Raw genomic sequence first — 16,557 nt, 5'->3', positions numbered from 1 at the left:
CTCTGAATCCCCAGTCCCATCGTGGGCCAATCCGTCTTCCTGGCGCTGAGGATGGAATTAAATTATTGCAAAATGAATCTGTAAAAATGATGGAAAGAGTGTCGGGCGGTGGCAAGGGAGGGGGCCCTGACAGATGGACTGGTGGCCTAATCAAGTCCTGGGCCGCCCACCCGAGTGCCCCCCATGCCCACCCTCAGGTGGGGCCACGTGCGCCAGGGAGGGAGCGAGGAAGGGGGTGCAGATCCCTATTGGAGGGACACCTCCCCACACAGACAGAGCTGCTGGCCCAGAGGGTCAGGTAACAGACTTCAGGTGATGGGCAGGCGCCACTCATCGGATCAAAAGGGCTGGGAGAGAAATGTGGCCAGAGGCTGTGTGCCCCCCCCCACCCCAAGCAAGCTCCCTGCCCCAGAGATCACCAGGCATTGCCCCCAATATCTGTCCTGGGAGCAATGATGCAATAAAGGAGGACAGAGTGCCTCTGAACATATGCAGAGTGCCGGCATGGCTTTACAGAAGACAAGCCCTGCTGGATGGGACCCAAGGGCCAACTAGCCCAGAATACTGTTCTCGCAGGCACCAGTCAGGTGCCCCTTATAGGATAATTAACTACAAACCCCAAAATTTTGGATCCCCTCCAAACCTGCACTAAAGTTATGAAATTGTTTTGCAGCACCCCCAAGTAATTGGGGGTCCGTAGATAACACCCAAACCAGCAAGCAGGATTCGAACACAGGAGCCCCCGTCCCCTCCTGGGGCTGGATGCTCTCTGGCCCCTCTGCGCTCCTTGCAGAGCTGTGGGAGGCCTGAGCCCCCACCCAGGGAGACCCTCTCTCGGGCTGGATCACAGCTGCGCCCCCAGAACGGGGGCCGGCAGCGTCTCCTGTGTGCCGCCTTGGCCAGAGGCCTTGCCTGGTGGCCAGCCGGGCGCCCAGGGGACCTTCATGGTGGGAGGCCAAGCTCAGTATTGATCGGGGCTGTTAAGCTGATTACTGCTGGGCGGTCCCTGCTAAGTACTGAGAGATCCTGTCAATAGAGATGCTAATCACAGGAGCCCCAGGCGGGCGGAGGGCGGAGGGGAGCAGGGAATGGGCCAGCCTTGCCCAACTGGCGCCCTCCAGCTCCCACCAGTCCCCTGCAGCTGGGAGGGATGGGGAGGCTGCTTCAGACCCAGGAGGAGTTGAGGGGAGGGACAGACCCAGGCCAAAATTTGCTCCAGCTCGGAGCAGCTGGGAGCTCAGAGTGCCAAAGCTGGGAAAGGTCAGGCTGTTTGTGACCTCCTGGCAACCTGCCGCTGCGTCTCCTGCTTTTCTTCCCTCTGTGGCGGGCAGAGATTCAACAGGTGCAGCTTTCCCTCACATGAACCTTAGGAGTATTGCTCTAAGGTTCATTTAAAATGTTTGTTAACAAGTCTTTGTCAGAAGATTCCAGGCAGGGCACATAAGCACGAATGAAAACTAATTCCATCCACATCTTCCAAATACAATCTGAATCAACAATTTGAGGGTGACTTCTTTTTGAGGAGTGAGGGGTTGGGGTCTCTCTTATAAACCTCTAGGGCTGGGCTTACAAGAGGTGCCCAGAGCATGTGGCTCCATGCGCCATTTCATGCGCAGTGTGTCCATGTCTCTAGAGAGACCTCTTGTTCCAGGAGAAAGAACCTCGGGGTGGAGCGGGACTTGGAGTGTGTTTGTCATATGCACTTTATTTACAGCAGTTTGAGCAGAGCTCAGAGTCCTAGACGTGGGGCGTTAGAAGGGACCCCCAGCAGGAAACACAGGCGAGGAATCTCCTCCTGAGAGCCATCGCCTGACCTCTGATGAAAAACCTGCAGTGGGAGCTGAGTCTTCAAATCCACAGCTGCCAAACTCTCTCTCCCAGCCTCTCTCATTGAAAGCGCAGCCCTGTGGGCGAACTGACCATTAGGTGAAGCCACCCCCAGCCATTAAGAAAAATATTCAAACTCTTTTGTCAAAAGCCAGGCTCTAATCCAGAAACATTTCCTTGCAAAACCCTCTGGGGAGGGAGACCTGCTCATGCTAACCAGACAAACACAAACCCACCTTGGAGTTTGGGGAGGCAGAGGGGCTTCCTCAGGAACGGCCCCTGGGGACCTTTAGCACAGCAGCAGGATCAGGGCTGGCTGGCTTGCTCTGGCTGAACACTCAGATTCTGCAATGTGCCTGCCTGGGGTGTGGAGGGTGTTTGGGGAAAGGTGGTACCTCTGGTGGGGGACACATGCTGCTCCTTCCGGGGTCATTTGTCCGCCTTTGGTCCCCACCTGCACTCAGCTCTCACCTGTGGCTCCTAGAAGGTGTCAGCAGGCGACAGCAGCCACACCCCAGGAATGGCCTCCACTGGCTGGCTAAACCAGGTGAGGGGAGCCCATGGCTCTCAAGCTATCCGGGAGTCCAGAGCTTCCCCTGCAGGAGAAGACAGGCTCTGGTGGATGGACCAGGTGAGACCAAGAGGGCAGTTTCTAGAAAGGGAAGTGAGGGGCAGATGGGGCTCGTTGACCGGAGAAGGCTGCCCATCTGGGAGAAGGAAAACCCTGATCCCAAGGCTTGGATTGTATTGGCTGAGATGACACGTCCAGCTCTGCAGTCCTGCGATTCTGCGTTTAGTGGCTGGAAGGAGGGGAGGGCAGGGGGCCATGGCGCATTTGTGGAGTCAGCACTCTTGGGCAAGCTGTGCGCACTCTGCCCTGCCTGGGGAAGGATGGCAGCTGGCAGAGCACAGCTGCGGCTGGCGGGGGGCCTGCAGTGGGAGGGGGGAGAGAGGGGGCCTCGTCCTTCACCCCAAGGAAGGCACCTGAGGAAGAATCCCTGCAAGCGCTGCAAGGAAGCAGAATGTGGCCTCAAAGAGGCCACTCCGCTTTGCCAAGTACTGATGGCCACAGATGGCAGGATGCCACAGAGACTGCCACGCCTGAGCGTCACGAGAGAGCTGCTCCCCAGAGGCAACACCATGAACCCTGGTCTCAGCAGCAATGAAGCAGCACCCTGAGCCTCAAAGCAGAAGGTCGGGGGGGGGGGGGTTGGGGGTCACTTCTTCCTCCCGCCTTGGAGCAGCAGCCAATGGAGCGGGAGGCAGGTCAAGAGGTGGCCAGTGCCAAATGTGTCTCCCGTGGCTTGGCAAAACGTGGCTCCTCCTGCAGGGTTGGAAGCAAGGCTGGGTGGGGAGGAGGGCACAGAGACAGGCATGTGTGGGGTTTCCAGTCAAAATCACGAATGCATGATTGGCAGACAGGCTCCTGAGGGGCTGACCCTCATAGGGTTCCTGGATCAAGATAGGAGGTTACTTCCTCAATGCTTTGGTGGGAATTTTTGAACAAAGGAGATAATCTTATGTACTTCCTTCCGGTCTGTGCTCTTGTTCTCTTCTTTCAAGCCAGCAATGTAAGCAGACTCTGTTATGGAAACTCACCTTGTAATTTCCCAATAAGAACATTTTTTCGCCTGCATACTACTTTCATGTATTTGTTGCCTGCATCAAAATGTAAGTAAACCTTTTGTTCACCTTACTAAATGTGTGGTTCCTTCTTGGCAATGGGGACAAAGAGGGGAAAGCTCAGCAGACCACCAATAAACAGGGATAAAAAGCTGTAATTACCTAATTCCTAGCTTCCAGTAAGCCGCGAAAGCACGTAAGTGTTTTTACTCTGCTAAAAGGGCTTCATAGCCTGCTTACTCTCATATGTATCCCACACATGTGGGGCAGGAGATTTGAATTTTAATTGACAGGTGTAATCCTCAATCCACCTCCATCACCAAGGATATTGGCAAGCAAGGGAGAACAGAGCGGTCAAGCTGCTCCCCAATCTGGCCCTGGAGGCAGCCAGGCTTCTGAATCCCAGTTGCAGGAAACCACAGATTGTTGCTCTTGTGTTTGGGTCCTGCTTGTGGGTTTCCCATCAGGACATCTGCTTGGCCCCTGTGAGAACAGGATGCTGGACTTGATGGGCCCCCATTGGCCGGATCCAGCAGGCTCTCCTGGTGTTCTCATGCTCCTATTTGCTGGCTTCCCAGTGGGGCATCTGATTGGCCACAGTCAGAACAGGATGCTGGGCTCTGGTGGACCATTTTGGGCTGATGCTCCAGCCCTTCGGACTTTCCCATCTCTCGATTCTACAGAGCGGAAGAAGAGCCTTCTGGATCACAAGAAAGGCCCGCCTAGCCCAGGCATCCTGATCGACCGGATGCCTGTAGGAAACCTTCCAGCAGGGCTCAAGCACAAGAGCCTCTCTAATTATTATTAATACCCCACCCATCTGGCTGAGTTTCCCCAGCCACTCTGGGCAGCCCCCAACAGAATATTAAAAGCACGCCAAAACATCAAACGTTAAAAACTTCCCTGTACAGGGTTGCCATCAGATAGTTGATTATTTCCTTAGCATCTTCCACAGGGTGGGAGCCACTACCGAGAAGGCTCTCTTCCTGTGGCCTCCAGCAACTGGGATTCAGAAGCATACCGCAGCTGCCTTCAAAGGTCTCCCTGCGTCCGGTTCTCCTGCCCCCTGGGGTCCTGAGGATCACAGGGGCCGGCATCTCAGGCAGTCACCTGCCACCCCCAACCCAAGGAGGGGCCCAGGAGCTCCTGCCTCCTTGCCCAGTTGGCATCCCCACAGGCCACACTAGCCAGGCGGGGCTTCTTCCAGGCGGGGCTGGGCTCCAGCGCCTCAGCTGGTCCGCTGGAGTCTTCCTGGCCGAAGCTCTCCTGCCCCAGGAAGCCCTTGCAGCAGCTGCTGCTGCTCAGAAGCCGTTGAGCTGGGGAAGGTGTCTCTGCTCCGTCATCCAGGAATGATCAGGCACTCAATAATTGACAGTCACTGAAGCATGGCAAGAGCACCAGGGATGGCGGAGGATGGAGGCCGCGCCAGGAGTGCCAGGCGAGCGGCTTAGCCTGGTGCGAAGATGCGTGCTCTGGGGAGGGAGGGAGGGAGCAACACACTGCCCCCCCCCCCCGCTGGTCCCTGGGGTGCTGCCCCTTGCCTCCTGCCTCCCAAACTCAAGGCTGCCTCCCGCCAGACGGGACGTCCTGCAAAGGGAACGGCAACCCCCCTCCCAGCTCCTGGGTGGGCAAAGACCCCAGTTGGAGGCACAGGGATGCGACTTCTAGAGTGGGTCGGCTTCCTAGATATGCAGAGTTGGAAGGGACCCCCAGAGGTCATCCAGCCCAACCCCCTGCAGTGCAGGAACCATGACTGAAGAACAGGTAGCCATCCAACCTCTTCTGAATTCTGAATTTATTGTTATTCATGTTTTATACTGTATTTTATGCTGTTTTTTGTTGCATCAGTTACCGGTAAGCGCAGGAAGGGCAGGGTATAAATAAAAATTTATTATTATTCTGAGAAACCTCTGAGGAAGGAGAGCCTCCCACCTTCGCTGGAGGTTTTTCGACAGGTTGGCTGGCCATCTGTCGGCAGGGAGCCCCTTTGCCCTTAAGCCATGCTCTTCTTATCCCCATTTCACAGAAGGGACACTGAGGCTGCCAGAAAGCAAGTCGCCCAAGGCCCGGAAACTCATTTCCCTGTATCCAAATCTGGCCTCCCACAGGACCATGGTGAACCACTGCTGTTCTTAGGGACCTCTGACCTCCAGGGACAAGACCGCTCTCAGTCCTCCTAGGGGGCGGGGGGGGGGGCAGAAAGAGCAACCCCACCACCACAGTCCTGGGCTGGCGGTGCAGAGATGGGAGTCCTCCAAAGCTGTGCAGGGTTGCCTGGCCAGGTGCCTCAGTTTCCCTGCTCCTCGATGCCCAGCCCTGACCCTGCAGCTCCCCCCTCGCTTCCCTCTCTTGTACATGGGGGGGGCACAGGGAGGCTCCTCTCGCTCCTTGTCCTCCATCTTAGGGCTGAGAGCCCTTGAAGGTCCCAGGGCACCTGCCAGCAGCAGCAGCAGCAGAAATGGTGGGCGGGGGGCGGGGGGGGGGCAGAGCAGCTCAGAGAAGCATGAAATCCTGGCTCCTGCTATTGATTGAGGGGCGGGGCTGGCAGTGTGTATTTTTAAACCTGGCCGGGGAGTTGGGAAGCTTCCACTTTGTTCTGGAAATGGGAAGTTTCAGGGTTTTATTTGTGCGCAGCCAAGCGGAAACAACTTTCCCCGCTGCTGCTGCTGCTTCTCCTTCTCCTTCTCCGCCTTCTTCCTCTTCTTCCTTCTCTCCCCTCCTGGAAGGACCAGAAAAGGAAGGAACCTGAGAGAGGCCAGAGCCCAGTTAACCCTTCCTGGGGAGAATCGCAGAGACAAAAGGGGTCCCCAAAGGTCCTCTAGTCCAGCCCCCTGCAAGGCAGGAATCTCAGCCAAGGCCTGAAATCTTGGCAACACAAAGCTGGGCTGGGAGGGGGGCTCAGCCAGTCCTCCCACCACTGCCCCCCTTCCTGCAATGGCATGGCTGGGGTCCCAATGGAGAATAAGGAGAAGAGGGGACCCAGAGATTCTGCTGCCAGGCAGAAGTTCCACCCCTGGCAGCACCTCCATGGAGACTCCGGGCACAGCCAAGCGGAGAGAGGCAAAAGGGCTGTTTTGTCGGACGTGGGAGGAAGCAGTGGCATAGCGTGGGGGTGTCAGGGGGGCCGTTGTCCCAGGAGCACAATCGGGGGGGGCATGAACCAAGCACCCCCCGCGGAGGTGAAAAGCGTCGTCTCTGCTCCCCCGCCCCCGCCAAGTGAGCGCTCACAACTGGGCAGAGGCGGGGAAGGGAGGGCGCTCTCCATGCGAGTGCCCCGTGGCAGTGGGGCAAGTACTGGGTGAGCCCACTCTGCACCTGCCCCGGGCACTGGCAAATGGTGCTACACCACTGGGTGGAAGAATACAAAGGTTCAAGGTCTCCAGGATTCCCAGCCCTTCTCCTCCTCTGCAAGCTGCACCCCCAGCCCTACAACTGCACCCCTCCTGGAGAACCCAGGCAGAGGCCAAGAGGCTGGTTTTCATTTCATAACAGCTCTGGTCCCGGTCCCTCCCCCCCCCCCCATTTTCTCATTTCAGGCAACTTTTCTCATTTCCCGGCTGCAGATAAGGCAGCTTCTGCTAGGCCCCCTGGTGTGGGGTGGGGCTTGTCCCACCTGCCCAAAGACCTGTTGGTTGGGAGGGCCTTTTGGTGCAGACAGAGCTCAGAGCAGAATTGGAACCCATGGCCAGGAAGCTGCCTTGCCACCCAGCTCCTTCGTTGCTGCCACCCCCACCAACTCACCTCAGCCAACCCCCCAGCCCAGAAGAAAGATGGGGAGGGAGGGAGGGAGGGCAGCATCCGGAGCAGAGTCTGGCCCCCAGTCAGGCCGGGCGGAGGGGAAGAGGCCCCTGCCTGCCTGCCTGCTGCGCCAGGAACTGCTGGAGAGGAAGCCAAGTGGGCAATCAGGAGCAAGAGAGGCTGAAGAGGCCCTGATTGAGGAGGAGGAGGAGATGTTCTTCTGGAGGGGGGGCTGCAAATCTTGATTAAAGGGGGGGGAGGCCCCTTCATGCTGGACGGGAGCAAAGTCTCCCTGGCCCATTTTTCAGCCACTGCGGACCTGGAGAGGTGGAAGGCTGCCTCCTCCAAGCAGTGCCGGATTTAGGATGGGGCGGACGCTTCCCCTGCACAGGGGGCCAAGCTGAGAGGGTGCAAAACGGGGGGGGGGAGGGAGGGGGTCAGGCCCAAAAACCCTGGGCAGACCTCTCTCTCTGCAAGGCTTCATGTTTTGGGGGCGGCAGGCACGGCAGAGCTGCCCCTCTTGGCTGCGGGGGGCTCCCCAACAGGTGTCCTGGCTGGCTGGCGCCCGGCTCCCCCAATCTGGCACCTCCGCCCCGCCTGGGGTGGCGCACGCTGGCGGAGGCAGATGGCCTGGCATGCTAATGCCGGGACGCTTCCTGCCATCTGCTTGGTCTAATTGACTTCCTGCAGAAGTTTCGCTCTCCATCTCCTTGCTTTAAATTAAACCAGTTGAAAGGATAAAATGGTTAATTAAAAGGCCTTTTGATTAGATAGACAAATATTTACCAATTATGAGTGACCCCAGCCATTCTTCTTTGGTGTCTGCAAACTCAACCATCAGCAGTTATCTCCGCAATTACGTGGGCACTGATGGCTCCCTCCCGCCTCCCCTAATCTTTCCCTTGTGAGCATCTCTTGGAGGAGCGGAGAGGAGAGAGAGAGAGAGAGAGAGAGAGAGAGAGAGAGAGAGAGAGAGGCCCTCGGTGTGCTTTGCTGAGTCGCTGCAGGGGAGCTGGGCAGGGAGAGCCAAGCTCAGCCCTCGCCAGCTCATCCATGGCTCCCCAGGCAAAAGCAGCGCGCTCTGGGCGAAGCAGCCAGTTCCCCGAGTCAGCAGATCGGTGCCCTCATTCGCTCCGCTGATGTATGGCTGTGCGTGTCGGTGGCGCTCGCCCCAGCGGGGCTTGCACATTCTCCGGCTCTCTCTGGAGGGAGGGAGAGCTGGACACTCGAATAATGGCACAGCTAGGCGCCTCACCTCCACCCTCTGCTTCCAGGGGGTCACGGGTGACTGGGGTGCACCCTACAAGAGCCCCCATGCTGCAGAGGCCCTGGAGGCGCAGCCCAGAGGGAGAGGACCTTCCTCCCCAGCTGCCCAGGGCCCAGGCTGCCACTCTCCCCATCGGAGTCCAGCCCAGAAAGAGCAGGCGGTGCTGGCTGAGGGCTCCCAGGAAGAGCCAGGTCTGTGGGAGGAGGCCCATGGCAGGGGCATAGGAAGGGGGCGGCGGGGGCAGGCCGCCCCAGGTGCCCTCACTGAGGAGGGTGACATTCGGTGCACTGCCCGAGATTTCCAAGCCTGCCCTGAGCCGTCGAGGTAAGGGGCAGAGCTGCGCCGCTTTGCCGGCGTTAGCCCCCCTCCCCCCTTCGTTTTGACATCTTGGGGGGAGGCTTGGGAGCTGTGGGCAGGTGGCGCCAAATGTCCACCCCCGGTGGCTCGCTCCACCCCCGGCTGCAGGGCGCGCATGCCACTTTGGCACCCAAGTGGCTATCCCATGCCTGGGAGGACACCCTCTGTGCCACGCCCCCCCTTGGGAGCATGCCCGCCCTGGGCAGCATGGGCATATGCTCTCCCGCTGCCCTAGAGCACAAGAGTCCTCCCCCTCCTGGGCTTTCCATCATCGCTGCCTCCAGCCGTGTGGGCAGAGCACAGCCATGGGGACTGGCAGCCATGGACAACCCGTGACTATTTTAAAAGCATCCAGGTCAGAGACCATTGCTGCTTCCTGGTCAGGGGAGGACATCTCAGATTTCAGTGGCATCCTGTGCAGTGCCAAAATCCAGTTGCCAACCCCCCCATCGCCTCCCCTTGGATGTCATAGTTGTTGCACCCCCTTCAGGCCCCAGAGGTTCCCTGTCTGGAACGACAGCACCGATTGCTCTCCTGTAGACCCACTTTTGTCCTGTGGGAGGGAGTTCCACAGTCTAACTCTGTGCTGCATGAAGAAGCCCTTTTTACATGGCTCGTTGCTGTAGTGGCGGGAGCTGGTGTCATTCGATGCACAATATACACCTAAATGAACTTTCCTGACCCTGGTCTACAGTCCTCGTCTCCCACGTGTCCTGGAAGGGGCTGAGATTTCCTGAGCTCCCAAGACTTTGTGTAACGATCAGCCCCCGTAATCTGCAGTCCCCAGCAAAATCCAATTAACTCCCTCCTGTAAAAGGGTTCCACGTATACAATAGTGAGATAACTTTAAGACTCAAGAAACAAACAGAGATAACCAGTTTAGTCATTCCTCACTGGGATTATGCTCTTCCAGCTACCAACCGAGCAAAGTAAACAAAATAGGCAGGAAATTAATAGGAAAGAAGCAACAGAACAATAGAGTCCAGGTATTATAACAAATTACTCGCCCCAAAGACCCCTCCGCTTTCCATTCTGAAGCAGGGGCTAAAATTAGTACAAAGCCCCCTTGGATCTTCAGTGGTGGGGGAGCTCTCCAAGCGCCAACAAGGATTTCACTCAACCCCCTTAAGGAACCAACACACTGCAGGACAGGGACACCCCCCCCACACACACAGTAAATTAACTATGAACCCTAAAATTTGGGATCCCCTCCAAACCTGAGCCAAAGTTTTGCAGTTGTTTTGCAGGGGAAACCCTGTGTTTTGCAGAGCCCCACAAATGAGTAATGGATAGCTCTTCTGCCTCTTCTGATGCTGGGAAAGATGGAGGGCGCAAAGAGAAGGGGACGACAGAGGACAAGATGGTGGGACAGTGTTCTCGAAGCTACCAGCATGAGTCTGACCAAACTGCGGGAGGCAGTGGAAGACAGGAGGGCCTGGCATGCTCTGGTCCAGGGGGTCACGAAGAGCCAGACACGACTAAACGACTCAACAACAACAACATGTATGTACAGTGGTACCTCGGGTTACATACGCTTCAGGTAACAGACGCTTCAGGTTACAGACTCCGCTAACCCAGAAATAGTGCTTCAGGTTAAGAACTTTGCTTCAGGCTGAGAACAGAAATTGTGCTCCAGTGGCGCAGCGGCAGTGGGAGGCCCCATTAGCTAAAGTGGTGCTTCAGGTTAAGAACAGTTTCAGGTTAAGAACAGTTTCAGGTTAAGAACAGACCTCCAGAACAAATTCAGTACTTAACCCGAGGTACCACTGTATGTATGTATGTATGTATGTATGTATGTATGCTCCAAACCTGCTTGCTCCGTCCCCCAGGCAGTGTGTCAGGCCTGGTGAGAACAGGATGCTGGACTAGAGGGGCCCTTGGCCTCATCCAGAAGCCTCTTCTTGGGTGCTGATGGGTGGCCTTTCTTGAGGCAGAGCATCACTCCACCACAGAAGCCCCCACCTGCAGCCTTGAGCGGTACAGTCCAGGCAGAAGATGACCCCCAGGTCCCCCTGCTGGATAGTGCCAAGCCAAAGAGCCAGGGCCTCCCCCTCCCTTGGTGCAAAGTCCCCCCCCCCTTTGCCTGTGCCCCTGCATCATCTCAGCAGATGGTCAGGGAGACCCCAAAGGCCCAGACCTTTGCTGAGGTGGAGCCCGGCTGATTCTTCCAATCCCGCTATTCCATTTAAAAATAGTCACAGCAGCTGACATAAGCAAATAAGCCAGATAAGATAAATGAAGACAATGCAATGATGTGGACCCCTGAAAATATTGAGCAAGACGCCAGTATAAAGTTTAAGAATAGTTTATAAAGGTTCAAAAGGAGAGGTCTGAAGTCTTGTCTTCTACCCAACTAGGAGAGGAGGCAGCCCCCCACCCACACCCACTGAAAGGATGGGGGGGCAGGATTTTGAATGATGCTGGGAAGAGGCTCAGCCCCGCCCCCAGCACCTGCCTGCCATTTCCTCCCACACTCAGCCCATCAAGGGGGGAGGGAGATAGGGATGAACCCCCTCTGGCTGCCCCTTCAGAGAAGCCCCCCGCCCCACGTTGGAGGAGCCAGCCAGCTGCGTGGGGCAGGAGAGGCTCTTGGCAGGCGCTGCCGCCCCCCGCTCTCCACAGTCCCCGCCACGCGCTCCCCAAGAGCCGGTTGTCGATGGTAACGTGCGGAGAAACTGATGGATGGTTCTGAATGAATGTTCAGTTTAAATTACCCGTTGTGCGGGCTCCAATTCATGGCTAATTCATTAGACACACATTCATACACAAAAATAAAGAGCTCCTCTCTGCCTCTCTGCCCACCCCTCTCATGTCACGCGCCGAAGACGGTGCGAGGAAAGGAGGACCAACCATCTCCTCCCAAGGGAGGGAGGAAGCTGCCTTACAGAGCCCAGTCACAGGGTCCCTCGAGCGCAAGACTGCCGACTCTGGCTGGCAGCAGAGACTCTGCAGGGGTCCCTCCCACCCCACCGGAGATGCCAGCGGGGATTGAACCCGGGAGCGTCTGCATGCAAGGGCCCTTCCTCTAAAATAAGTCAAGATGCCAGTCCTCATTGTTCTGAAGAAAGGATTGTCTACACTGACTGGCAGTCCTGGCTCTCCAGGGTTTCAGGCACAGCCTTTCCTAACTCCAGCTGGAGATCCCGGTGGAGACTGGACAAGTGCGATGAAGGTTCTCTTGGGGAACAAGCCTTGTGCCTCTCTCCCCAACACTGGCAGGAGCTCCCCAGGCTTTGGGAAGGAGGCGTCAGGGGAACATGGAGGGGTCTAGCCTAGTCCCCCAGTCCCCTGACCCCACTGCATGGGAGCCACAGGCCCTCCCCATCCCTGACTCAGGGGTGCCCATGCTGGAGACTGTTTCCACTGGAAATGGAAGTATTTTACCTGCATGGTTTTTACTGCTGCTGTAGCTGAGAACCAATGCAAGCCTAGGTAAAGGTAAAGGGACCCCTGACCATTAGGTCCAGTCGTGGCCGACTCTGGGGTTGTGGCGCTCATCTTGCTTTACTGGCCGGCGTACAGCTTCTGGGTCATGTGGCCAGCAGGACTAAGCCGCTTCTGGCGAACCAGAGCAGCACACGGAAATGCTGTTTACATTCCCGCTGGAGTGGTACCTATTGATCTACTTGCACTTTGATGTTCTTTCGAACTGCTATTTGGGCAAGGCTATGAGTGAGTAAATCATATTTTAAACTTACTTTGCAGTCTGTTGTCAAATTCTTTGTTAAACGGAGGCAAGGAAAGAGGGAGGCAGTTTGCTCTGCGGCTGGACTTATTTAAAAGAAGGCTCCACAGCCTATTCCTATATGCTTCATTTTGCTTGCTAAGGAAGGGGCTTTAAGCTCTAGTCAACCCACACACGTGGGCTCCGGGAGGAATAAATAGCAATTAACAGATCCTCTCCTGCCCATTCAAACCCATCCCACACTCTCAGGGGGGATGGCAGGAAACGTTCAGCTCCAAAGGGAGGGTTCCCTCCACCTGAAGAAGCCCCCCCCCCCCGTCACCCAGCAGCGGCCACAGTTTACCTGGCCACTGTGGAACCAGGTGCTGGGCGAGATGGGCCACTGGCCTGATCCAGGACACTCCCCTGCTGCTCTGATGCCCTTCCCCATACAGGACACAGCAGTGACAGAGGCACATTTGGGGGAGTTGTGGGGATGGGGTCCCAGAGCCACAAGGATGCTCCAAATCTGTTTGGCTTGCCTTTGATAGGGCAGCTAGCTGATGGTCTCCTCATGCCATGCCTGCTATTGGGATGGGCATCTCTGAAGGGGGGGGGTGCAGAGCATATTTGTCCCCTTGAGCAAGGACGCGGGGCTTAGGGTGTCAGCACCCAAGGGGGCCTGTGCAGGCGGGCAGGATGGGGATCCCAGCAGCGGAAGAGCAGAAAAGGGCACGTCTGCGGCAGGAGAGTCTTGGATGCCAGCCCTCCCCCCCCCCTTTCATGTGGGAGTTCAAATAACTGTTGAGGGTTATTAATGGCGCAGGAAAGATAATTGTGACTCAAAAAACAGAGCGAAGCAGCCCAGAAGAGCAAAATAGATTCCTGGAATCTCGCTTGCAAAACGAAAACACCAGCGGCTGGGGGAGGCAGGCGGCGATGCAAGTCTCCACCAGCGGCAGCTGCCAAGGGAGTGGAAGATTGCAGGGCAGGCGGGTGCATTTTACAGGGGGCTCCTGTGCCTGGGGAGGGGGCAGCAAGGAGGCCTCCAGCGCCCGAGACACAAAGCGCTGAGCTCCCAAGCAAAGGGGCTGAGCGCCCGCCCAGAACCCCAGAGCCCCCGCATTTCTATGACAACCACACTTTCTGCAAGGAGAGGAAGCCAAGGCCAGGTGTGGGAGGGAGGGGCACCCACCACGCGGCAGCGGCAGAGGAAGGGAGGGAGGGAGGGAGGGAAGTGGTCAGGTCCTGGGGGGCCAGGCCGGAAAGTGCCACTTTGGACTGTGGCTGCCTGGGGAGGGTGGGGTGCTGTTTGGGAAGGTCCCCTCCCCAGGGAAGCCAAGGCCAGCACTCCTACTCCACTCCCCTGGCTCTGCTTGTCCCCCACTTCCTTTTTTTTAGCGGATCTTAAAAGAGCCTTTTTTGTGATGCACAGGTGTTTGGGGTTTTGTCAGGTGAAAGAGCCCGCTTCTTCTTCGTTTGCCTTTGGGCTTGTGGCTCTCTGTCTTCTTGGGGAGCAGGACAGCCTGGATATTGGGCAAGACCCCCCCCCCCCGGGCAATAGTGACTCCTCCCAGCAGCTTGTTCAATTCTTCATCATTGCGGGGGAACAATCTTTGTTTTCTTCTTGTCCAGGCAGCGTTGCCAGCCAGCTCCGGTATTTCAGCTGTGAGCTACTCCAGCATAGTTCCCTTTGTGCAGCAGGCGGTGCACACGGCTGACGGGGAACTGGAGGCCAGCGCGGGAAGATCGCGATTTCGCCTTGGCTCTCGCCTTCCCACCTTGCTTGCCAGACATGGCGACACTGACTCAGCTCCGCTCAGAAGCTCAACAAAAAATGAAACTGCAATCGTCCCCCACTTCCTGTGGTGCTCAGCTCCAGCTCACTGGGGGGCTTCCCAGTTGGCCACTGGGAGAAGAGGGTGCTGGTCCAGGGGAGCCACTGGCCTGTGGCAGAATAATCTTGCGTCATTTGCTCTCCTGCATCCTCCAGGCTTCAGCCACTGCTGTCCAGACACCATTTTCAGCACCCTGCAACACACAAAGCAATCGGAGTGTCTCTGGGCATGTGCAGGGTGCTTTCACCTCACCACTCAGCATGCCAACACCCACACCCCTGGGACCAGTGGGCTGAGGTGCCAGATGGGAAGGCGTGGCTTCTGGGCAGTCCCTTAATTTTGGGGGGTGGGGATCAGATCCCCCCTGCATTGCTTTCTTCCTTAGTGGCCACAAACCCCTCGCTGAGTTTAGCCAAACATGTGGTTGTGGGTGGGGGCCTCCAGTCGTCTCCAGGAAATGAAGCTGAAGTCCCTGAGAGATGCATTGTGGGTGGAGCAGGAAGTGAGGAGTCTTGAGGTGAGGCAACAGGGTGATGCAGCAGCAAAAAAAGCGAATGCAATTCTTCTTCTTAAAATGTCTACCCAGCCCCTCACCCAAGGATCACAGGGCAATTTGCAAGATAAAGTTCTAGGCTACATCAGCAGGTATTTGGTGTCCCGATCAAGGGAAGAAATAGTCTAACTTCCCTGCAATACAGAAATCTCAGCTCAAGCATCCCTGACAGATGACCATCCAAACTCTACTTAAAAACCTCCGAAGAAGGACAGTCTACCACCTGAGTGAGTCTGTTCCACTGTCAAGCAGCTCTTAGCACCAGACAGTTATTTCTGATATTTTGTCAGAATCTCGTTTCTTTTCTTTGAATCTGTCAGTATGAGTCCCACCCTCCAGAGGAGGAGAAAACAGGCTTGCTCCCTCTTCCATGTGATGGCCCTTGAGCTATTTGAAGGTTGAGATATTTGAAGGTGGCTCTCATGTCCCCTCTCGGTCTCTTCTAGACTGAACATCCCAACTCCCTCAACCACTCCTCACAAGGCTTGGTTTCCAGACCCTTGATCACCCTCCTCTGCCCACCTTCCGGTTTCTCAACACCCTTCTTGAAATGGGGTTCCCAGAACAGGACACAGGACTCCCGGTGGGGTCTCTCAAGGCAGAAGAGAGCAGCGCTGGTCCTTCCCTCGCTCTGACTTGATCCTGTCCATGTTCCAGCTTCACTTTCAAAACAAATGAAGCAGGGAAGACTTGGGAAAAGGAGTTCCCTTCCGTTTCTTTGGCGTTGGTTGCAACATCCTAGCAAGCACCCGAGAGGAGCAGCTCTTGCCAGGCAGCCTCTTAACACTCCTGACTCAGCCGACTGACCCTGGGCTTCATTAATTACAGCACTTATCACGGATGTTCCCTGGAGGATTCAGAAAGCTTCCCATCCATCAGCTCCACAACACAACAGCCGTACAAAGTCGGCCAGTGGGATCGTTCCCATGGCAGGCGGGGGGGGGCAGGGGCTGAGGCTGCTTGTCCTGGGGGCACCATGGCTGAAGAGGGCAGCCTTGACCTCCTCCAGCCTGCCAGCTGACCCACGGCAGCTCTGCACTGGGGAAACCTTTTCTCCATCTCTCACACAACCCTAGAACTCACGGACATCCCATGAAGCTAAAGTTTGGAAGGTTCAGAACAGACGAGGGAAAGTCCTTCTTTTTCTTTAAAATATTTTTTTTTTTAGTAATTTCAACATAACATTTTATCAAAAAACATTTCATTCTTGAATTTCCCCTCCTTATTTTTCCCCTCCCCCCCAAACCCCGACCCACCCTCCCCCCCCCCCGGATGTCCCTCAGCTCCTCTCTCTGGTTTATCCACATATATTGTTTTCTGCATGTTACAAAAGTGTACAGATCCTTCACTTATCTGTCTAAATGTTATCAATAAAAAGTTTGTGAATGTTTATTCAAAACCTGCCAAGGAGTCCAGTTCATTTTGTTGCTTCTTTAGATACTTTGTAAAGGGTTCCCATTCGTCTTTAAAATCACAGTTATCCTTGCCATGTAGTTTGTGTGTCAGTTTTGCCAATTCTGCATAGTCCATCAGTTTCTCTTGCCATAGTTCTTTAGTCGGGATTTCTTCATTCTTCCATCCCTGTGCTATTAAGACTCTTGCAGCTGTTGTCGCATACATAAAGATACTTTTCAGTTTCCTTGGCAGGTCTTTTCCTACAATCCCTCTCAGAAATGCTTCAGGTTTTTTA

General features: G+C 56.0%; 1 protein-coding gene and 1 pseudogene across 2 annotated transcripts in view; one reads left to right on the top strand and one right to left on the bottom strand.

The window, feature by feature from the left end:
• Nucleotides 1-750, top strand: part of SLC12A5 (solute carrier family 12 member 5) — a 177,384-nt gene extending 176,634 nt beyond the window's left edge. Inside the window, exon 27 of the transcript XR_014512827.1 lies at nucleotides 740-750. The gene's annotated coding sequence lies outside the window, so the exon portion shown is untranslated. The remainder of the gene's footprint in view (nucleotides 1-739) is intronic.
• Nucleotides 751-13,873: 13,123 nt separating this feature from the next.
• LOC310679166 (histone H2A type 2-B-like) lies at nucleotides 13,874-16,025 on the bottom strand (annotated as a pseudogene). Its single transcript, XR_014515486.1, has 2 exons — nucleotides 15,321-16,025; nucleotides 13,874-14,418 (listed from the first exon to the last, which is right to left on the bottom strand). The product of XR_014515486.1 is annotated as a histone H2A type 2-B-like (transcript).
• Between the last annotated feature and the right edge of the window lie 532 nt (nucleotides 16,026-16,557).

The sequence above is a fragment of the Podarcis tiliguerta genome, assembly GCF_965153285.1.
Source record: "Podarcis tiliguerta genome assembly, chromosome: 6".
Lineage (NCBI taxonomy): Eukaryota > Metazoa > Chordata > Lepidosauria > Squamata > Lacertidae > Podarcis > Podarcis tiliguerta.
This window is presented reverse-complemented; position numbering and strand designations above follow the sequence as displayed.